The sequence below is a fragment of the Eptesicus fuscus genome, chromosome 8, assembly GCF_027574615.1.
Source record: "Eptesicus fuscus isolate TK198812 chromosome 8, DD_ASM_mEF_20220401, whole genome shotgun sequence".
Lineage (NCBI taxonomy): Eukaryota > Metazoa > Chordata > Mammalia > Chiroptera > Vespertilionidae > Eptesicus > Eptesicus fuscus.
In genome coordinates this window covers 33,888,631-33,898,401 of record NC_072480.1, presented here as the reverse complement: position 1 = coordinate 33,898,401, position 9,771 = coordinate 33,888,631, and positions in this window count along the sequence as shown.

Genomic DNA, 9,771 nt, shown 5'->3' with positions numbered 1-9,771 from the left:
TAATAATGATACTACAGTTTTATAGGGTATTTGTCTTCCAATATGCCCTGTGTTTTTGTGTTCATTGCCTCATTCATTTTAGCAACGTTCCTATAGAAAGTGAGATCAGGCATTATCTTCTTCATTTGCTGTACATGTAAAGGCAGCAAAGTGAAGCTAAACAACTTATAGGGTCATTTGCAGAACTTAAGTCAGAATCTGGATCTTCTGATTCTCATTATTTTCTACTTTCAAAGGATTAGTTACTTCATTCATGTATCCTGCTAGCAGGTTGCTGTATTGTGCAAATAAAGGACACCAGGTAAATTAGAATTTCAAATAAAAAATAAACATTTACTTACTCGAAGTGTACCTTTGCAATATTTGGGACATACTTATACAGAAAAATAAAAGTTTATGTGAAATTACTGTGTTGTTGTTTTTTCTGGAAATTCTACCTGGAAACCAGAACTAAAATGTGAAAACAACTACATGATTGAACTAGTAACACAGAAAGAAGAGAGATGGATTGGAATATATCCAAACTGAGAATGTTTGTCCTATGAAAATACTACCAAAATGTGAAAAAAAAAATCTACACAGTGGGAGAAAATGTTTGCAAATCCCATATACAGTGAAGTAGTTTTATTCATAATATATAAAGAACACTTACAACTTAATTACATAATGATATAAAATGCAATTTAATATTTGGGTTAAAATTATTTTAAAAATAACTACTTTATTAAATAATTTATTTTTAATAACAGTTTTACTATTTTAAAGTGTACAATTCAGTTTATTTTAGTATATTCACAGAGTGGTTCAATCATCACCACTATCTAATTTCAGAAAATTTTAAACATTTTAATAGTTATCTCTCCAAAGATATTTAATGACCAATTAGCATCTGAAAAGATGGAAAATGTCATTGGTTCTTAAGAAATTTCAAACCAAACCACATGAGATACCACTTCACACCCACAAAAATAGATATAATTTTTTTTATTTTTTTATTTTTTTATTAAGGTACTAGAGGCCCGGTGCACGAAATTCGTGCACGGGGGAGGGGGGGGAGGGTGTCCCTCAGCCCAGCCTGCACCCTCTCCAATCTGGGACCTCTGGGATTGGGACTAAACGGGCAGTTGGACATCCCTCTCACAATCCAGGACTGTTGGCTCCCAACTGCTCGCCTGCCTTCCTTCCTGATTGCCCCTAACCACTTCTGCCTGCCTGTTTGCCCCTAACTGCCGTCCCCTGCAGGCCTGGTGACCCATAACTGCCTTCCCCTGCAGGCCTGGTCCCCCCCAACTGCCCTTCCCTGCAGGTCCGGTCACCCCCAACTTCCGTTCTCTGCCGGCCTGGTGACCCCTAACTGCCCTCCCCTGCAGGCCTGGGACCCAGAGTCAAGTCCCCACCTGCGTGCATACCTCGAAATTGCATGAAACCCAGACCCGGCTGGCCCCACCCCCGTCAAGCCCCACAGGGTAGCGGGCATGGCCTCACACCCCCAGCCCTGCCTCAGATCTCCCAGCCCCAGAGCCGGGGTGGGGGTGTGTGGCTTCAGGTCCCCCGTCAAGCCCCACGGCGGGGGGGGGGGGTGACCTCAGATACCCTCGCCCCGGCACCGGGGCAGGGAGCACAGCCTCAGGTCCCCCCGCCCCAGTGCAAGGGCACGTGGGTGTGATGACCATTTGCATATTAGCTCTTTATCATATAGGATTATATGTATACATATCTTACCATTGCCCCCCCACCCCACTCCCATATATGCCCTCAATCCCCAGAGTTTTGCGTCCATTGGTTATGCTTATATGCATGCATACAAGTCCTTCGGTTGATCTCTTATCTTTCCCACTTCTCCCTAACTTTCCTGCTGTAATTTGACAGACTGTTTGATGTTTTACTGTCTCTGTATCTATCTTTTTGTTCACCAGTTTATAATGTTCTTTATTATCCATAAATGAGTGAGATCATGTGGTATTTTTCTTTCATTGACTGGCTTATTCCACTCAGCATAATGTTCTCCAATTCCATCCAGGTTGCTGCAAATGGTAAGAATTCCTTCTTTTTTATGGCAGCATAGTATTGCATTGTATAGATGTACCATAGTTTTCTCATCCAGTCATCAGCTGATGGGCACCTAGGCTGTTTCCAGATCTTAGCTATTGTAAATTGTGCTGCTATGAACATAGGGGTGCATATATCCTTTCTTATTGGTGTTCCCAGTTTCTTAGGATATATTCCTAGGAGTGGGATTACTGGGTCAAATGGGAGTTCCATTTTCAGTTTTTTGAGGAAACTCCATACTGTTCTCCACAGTGGCTGCACCAGTCTGCATTCCCACCAGCAGTGCACGAGGGTTCCTTTTTCTCCGCATCCTCGCCAACACTTGTCGTTTGTTGATTTGTTGATGATAGCCATTCTGACAGGTGTGAGATGGTACCGCATTGTTGTTTTGATTTGCATCTCTCGGATAATTAGTAATGTAAACATAAGATGGGAAACCATAAAAACACTAGAGGAATCCTCAGGCAGCAAAATCTCAGACATATGCCAAAAGAACTTCTTCACCGATACTGCCTCTAGGGCAATGGAAGCTAAAGAGGAAATAAACAAATGGGACTACATCAAAATAAAAAGCATTTTTACAGCAAAAGAAACTATCAACAAAACAACAAGAAAGCCGACTGTATGAGAGAACATATTTGCAAATGGTATCACTGATAAAGGTTTAATCTCCAACATCTACAGGCAGTTTATACAACTTAATAAAAGGAAGATAAATGATCCAATAATAAAATGGGCAACGGACCTAAATAGAATCTTTTCAAAAGAAGACAGAAGGAAGGCCAATAGATATAATTTTTAATAAAAAGAATAGGTATTGGCAAGGTGTGCAAAAATTAGAATACTCATGCATTGCTAATTGAACTGTAAAATGGTAGAGCACTATGTAAATGTCTTGACAGATCATACATGTTAACATTAAAGTTATCGTATGACCCATTAATTCCAGTACTGTTTATATACACATGGAAAATGAAAATATATATCCACAAAGTACTTTTACTTGTATGCCCATAGATATATTATTCAAACTAGCCATGAATTGGAAACAATCCGAATGTCCATTGGTTGATGGGTAAAGACAATGGCATATCACTTGGCAATAAAAAAGAATAACATACTGATATAAACCTAAAGAATATGGTAAGTAATATGGGCCAGTCACAGAAGACTCTGTGTTATGTAAATCTATTCATGTGAAATGTCAAGAACAGGCAATATATACATGCAGGAAGAAGATGAGCTGTGATCCAGGACTGGCATGGGGAGACAGGGGAAAGGTAAGGACTGTTAAGGGAATGGGCTTTTTTCTTGAGGTGATCAAAATGTTCTAAACTGTAACTGTAGTGATGGTTTCACAACTCTAAATGATACTAAAATCATTGAAGTAAACATTGTAAATGGGTCAATTGTATAAGATGTGAACTATAATTGAATAGAAATGGGAGAAAAAAAAAAAAAACTTTTAAAAAGAGCCAAATGATATTTAAACAAAGAATATCCAGGATATCTTCTCTAACTTTGGCAAGAACAATTAAGTTGTAATAAATATCGGTCCCTGATTATCATAAAGAAGACCCCTGTACAGAGACAGTAAAGCATCAAACAGACTGTCAAATTACAGGCGGAAAGTTAGGGAGAGGTGGGGGAGTTAAGAGATCAATCAAAGGACTTGTATGCATGCATATAAGCATAACCAATGGATGCAAAACTCTGGGGGGTGAGGGCATATATGGGAGTGGGGTGGGAGGTGGCAATGGTAAGATATGTACACATATAATACCTAAATAAATAAATAAATAAATAAATAAATAAATAAAAAGAAGACCCCTGGTATCATGAAGAATTGATTAGAGAGAAGTACACATCTATTGATGGATGTGTAGAAGGATAGATAGACTGATATAAATGTGATTGAACAAGTATAATAAAACTAGAGGCCCGATGCACGAAATTTGTACAAGGAGCTCAGCCCTCGCCACCACAGTGGCTTGCTTCGGCCCTCACAGTCCCAGCTTCGTCCAGAAGGTCTTCTGGAAGGTCGTTTAGCTGTCCAGTCTAATTAGCATATTATGTTTTTATTATTATAGATGTTATTGTAGAATCTAGATAGTAGATATATTAGTATTCACTATAAAATTATTTCAACTATATTGTATTTTAAAAATTATTATAATAAAAATAATTTTTATAAAGATATTAACAAACATTTAAGATAGGGTTTTCACACTGGGTCTGTTCACTTTTTTAATAATATCAACAAACAAAATATTATTTGGGGATATTTTGAGAGATTTAATCTGTGTAGCTATTTTTTAAACTTTTGTTTTATAAACTTAGGTAAGTTATTTTATTTTTGAGTTGATCATACTTTTCATTTGGTTCCATTTTTTTCCCTATAGGGCCAGCATATTAATAATAATGCTATCTTTTATTTTAATTTTAAGCATTTAATTTAACATCTTATAAAGCAAAAGGTTAGAATTACATGGATGCTAAGAATCCACCCACTCTTTTTTTTTCATATCTGAATAATTTTATTTGTTTGTTTGTTTATTTTTCTAAAGAGCATATATGCATATCCATGGACTCAGACAATAGTATGGTAAATGCCAAGGGAAGGGGAGGCGGGGAAGGGTGGAGGTGGGCCAAGAAGAGGAAAAAGAGGGACACCTGCAATAATGTCAACATTAAAAATTTTATTAAAAAGGAATACACTTATTGTTAAAATTAATGTTTATAATTAATTGGCATCCTTTTTAATTTCAAATGTGGAAGGCACAACCTATTGTACATTTCATCCAGTATGAATTAAAATTTTGTATTGTTTGGTCTTTGAATAAATTCAAATTTAATTGATATAATGCTTTAAAACACTTATGTATTCAAATTTGTATTGAATTAGCATTTATTTATTAGTTAAAGTAGTGTAAATACAACGGTATGAAATAATAACTGGTTACAAGATATATATTTCAGTTGAAATGGACAAATAAAACTATATGGTTCTATGACACACTTTATTAATGAAGAGAATTGTGAAATATGAGCAGTATGTTGAATTGTGTCTCCCAAAAAGGTACATGGAAGTCCTGACCCTGACACCTGTGAATGTGACCTTAATTAGAAGCAGGGCCATTGCAAATGCAATATGCAATCAATTAAAGTAAGATGAGGTTGTACCAGATTAGTGTTGAACCTAGATCATATATGACTGGTGTTCTTATAAGTAGAGGAGAAACACAGAGACACATAGGAGCTAATACCATGTAAAGACTGAGGTAGAAATTGTAGTGATGTGTCTACAAGCCTGAGAATACCAAATATTGCCAGCAACCATCAGAAACTAGGAGAGAGGCTTTCAACAGATACCCCTCAGAACCCAAGGGAATTAACCTTGGCAGCATCTTGACTTCAGAATTCTAGCAATTAGACATGTTGTTTTAAGCCACCTAGTTTGTGTTAATTTGTTATAGTATCCCTAAGAAACCAAATTAATACACACATGCATATATAAATATACATGCATGTGGTTATATCCTATCTAATAATAGACAAATATGCAAATTGACCATACCTCCGACACACCCACAAGCCATGCCCACAAGCCACACCCACCATCCAATCAGAGCGAGTATGTAAATTAACCCAAACCAAGATGGCTACAGCCACAGAGAGCAAGGTTTCCTAGGTAACAGAGGAAGCCAAGCTTTCTGCCTGCCCTTGCCAGTCCTAAGCCTCCACTCAAGCTACAAAGTTTCAATTATAGAAGGTAAACAAATTCAAACAAATGGCAGCAGAATGGAGCTTGAGAGAGCAGGCCAGGGTTGCCACCGGCAACAGGGGAAGCAAAGCTTTCCGCACACCCTGGTCGGGCCCAGGCCTCCGCTTAAGGCTACAAAGTTTCAATTATAACCCCAACAGAAATGGCTGCCGGCCTCGGAGTGAGGCCCAGGTTTGGCTCTGCTCCAGGCTACAAAGTTTCAATTGTAGAAGGAAAATAAATTCCAGATACCAGGGACTCTGCTTGGGTTGCCAGGGGGCGTGGCTGGCCTGCAAACCACCACAGGCCCCTTGCTCAGGCCGCCCCACACCCCAAGGGAACCCCCACCCTGATCCAGGATGCCCTTCAGGGCATACCAGCTGGCCCCCACCCCTGTACCAGGCCTCTATCCTATCTAATAAAAGAGTAATATGCAGATTGATCATCACTGCAACACACAATATAGCTGCCCCCATGTGGTCAAAGATCCTGCCCCCATGTGGACACAAGATGGCCACCACAAGATGGCCAGCAGGAGAGGGCAGTTGGAAGGCACCCAGCCTGCAAGGGAGGGCAGTTGGACGTGATCAACCCTGCAGAAGAGGGCAGTTAGGGGTGACCAGGCTGGCAGAGGAGGGAAGTTGGGGGCAAACAGGCTGGCAGCAGAGTGATTAGGGGGTGATCAGGCTGGCAGGCAGAAGCGGTTAGGGGCAATCAGGAAGGCAGGCAGGCAAGCAGTTGGGAGCCAGCAGTCCTGAATTGTGAGAGGGATCCCATATTGGAGAGGGTACAGTCTGGGCTGAGGGACAACCCCCCTCCGTGCATGAATTTCATGCACTGGGCCTCTAGTATAATATTAAAATAACATATGTGATTACACATATATAATGTATGTGCATATATACATACAAACATCCTATAAAATAAAACCCTAATATGCAAATTGACCAAATGGCAGAACAACCAGTCACTATGACATGCACTCACCACCAGAGGGCAGACGCTCAACTCAGGAGCTGCCCCCTGGTGGTCAGTGCACTCTCACAGGGGGAGCGCCACTCAGCCAGAAACTGGGCTCATGGCTGGCGAGCACAGCAGTGGTGGTGGGAGCCTCTCCTGCCTCTGCTGCAGGCGAGCAGTAAGGAGCAAGGGGTCCCGGACTTGAGAACCCTGTACTGCGAGAGGGATGTCTGACTGCCGGCTTAGGAAACATGCAACCAGAAAAGAAACAAAAGAGCAAACTAACACCAATATCTTCACAATTTTGATATTATCTATTTAAATTTTCAAAATACAATGTTGAAGTATGTGATATAAAAACTAAAGAAAAATCTGTTCAATGTTTGATTAAAGAAATAAGCAAATGATTCAACTCATATATATTTGTATATTTTGATTTTATTAAAAAGTTTAATCTTTATTATGGCCATGAAAAAGAAAATGTTATCTTAATGCTCATGGTTTTGTTAATATTATCTCTCTAGAAAAAAGGCTAATATGCTAAGCGTCCTTCCCTCCTTCCAGGTAATGACGACACATAGCAATGCCCATCTTCCTCTCCTTAGGGACAACTAGCCTCCTTACAGTTTCTTCAACCCAGGAACACGACTCGCTTTATAGCCAGATGAAAACACTTTACACTATAACCAAATGTCTGTGGTGCGTTTTCCCGTGTCTCATCTTACTTGATCCTCACAGAAATCCTGGAGTAGGTAGATAGGAGAGTAGGTGGAATCCTATTTTCTTTCAATTAGCTGGAAAATGGAGATTTAGAAAGTTTAGAAACTTGACCTGACTGAAAAGAAGTAAGAAATGGTGGACCTTAAAAATGACTTCAGGTTTTCTCACTGCACAGAATATAGTCAAACACTGGTGCAGTTAAATATTTTACCCTTTGTTCTCCCTGAGTGATCTACAATAATAATCTGTTGATATTTACTACTGTGTTGCTGACAATTACCTGAAAGAGAAGTTGGGGTGCTTCACTGTTTAGCTACATTAGAAAGCAGGTCTACTTAAGCAAATTTGTTCTATATTTATAAAAGACTAAATTGACTCATGCATGTGTGATACATATAAAGCTCTCACTGGCACCAATTGCACACGTGTGTTTCGATCTGTAATTGTCGATTGTGAATTTGGTTGACACGTCCATTATAGAGAAAGGGTGAATAACGATATTAAAATATTTCTTCTAATTAATTTCCTTTCAATGTGCACAGATTCATGCACCAGGCCACTCGTTTAATATAAACCATATTCCTTAGATATATGGAAAAAACATATTTTACAGCCAACCTAATTTTGAAACTGCTGAAATCCAGATTTCTTTTCTGTTTTTATGCATCTTCAATCATTTTTATGATTTTTTTGAAAAACGGCCTGTCATTTCAAAATAATATGGCTAAAATATATTTGCAATAAGTATTTTCCATTGTATTGAAAATTAATGACTTTTAGCTTTCAGGGAATATTTTATAAATAGGTATGTAGTATAGAATGCTAAATAACTAATAAATTGGATTACTTAATTTGCAAGCAAGATCAAATTTTTTAATTTCTTAATTTAATTCCATCATATCTTATAGCTATTTATATATCAATACTCAAACACACACTATAGATAGTATCTCTCTATGTATCTGTGCATGCATGTGTATGTATGAATATATACGTGTGTGTTTGTGATATATATGCATGTGTGTAATGTCCATATAAATGTTTCTTTTTCTCAATGGATTTCAAGACATTGGCAATTCATAACTACTAAAATAGCTTTAGACCATTGTTAGCAAATTGTTTTTCAATGTTTAATAATTTATCCTCTAATTACAAGTTTTCTAGATATGTTTCTTAAAAGTAGAGACTGGAGTTACTAGTCAGGGAGATGGAAATCCATGGGTATCCGGTTAAAACCAATCATAAGCAAACTGTGAATCGATGTTAAGTTATACACCAGGCCAGCTTAAAAAATGATTATCAAACTGTGTAAGGATAACTGAAACCAGTAACAGAGTAAACACTGCGTTCGGATAATAAGGTGCTGACAGGGCGAATGCCTTCCAGCTGAATCATTTTTCCATTCCTGGAAGATTTTGCAATGGAGAATTACGCATTATCTACCCCAGGGTTACTCAGTCAGAATGTATTTCTACAGATGAGCTTGCTGATATGACACAGAAACGCACAGCGATAAGTCTTACAGAGTCCCAGTGCTTGCAGGCATGCGCCTTGCACATTGAGCAGATTCGGTCAATGCTACATCCTCAGTTTGCTCCAGACAACGACAAATAGAAAACACCACGCAGCTGTAGAACAATACCTGATGGGAAAATAAGCCAAGCATTATACTTTGGTGTCTTATGACACTATTGAGAAATGAATCCCTTAGGGGGACTGTGGAGAAATTCATAAATATGTAAAACAGTTAAGTCTTGGGAAAGTATATTACTTTGTAGGATTAGATTCAGAAATGGGCAAGCTATAGCTTTCTTATATATAAGAGCTTTGTGACTGAAAATAAGACTTTTGATAAATAGCTCACACATAATGGCAAATGGCAAATCAGGAGATTTATAATCTATGAATTGGCATTTAGTCAGTGTACTTCTAACATTGGTTATTATCAGTTTCATCCAAAGCTGATGAGCTAAGAATTTTTATTTTCTTCAGTGAAACTATAAATGAAAAGAGATTTTTACTTATTCATGTGGAGTTGTTCATTTGGAAGATATGTTGAATTTTTAATCCTAGGCTAACTTCCCCAGCTTTCAGTACACAAAGAATATCCTTGTTCTAGTCTGTAATACACATGTTCCCAGACAAGGCCAAAAATTCCAGCTTTAATTTAAGCAAAACATGTATCAGATGATTATTTATTCTACTGCTTCAAATCGTATTAAACATTCCAAAGTGAAATGTAAATGGTTTTAAATAATTTGTTTTTAGAATTATGCATA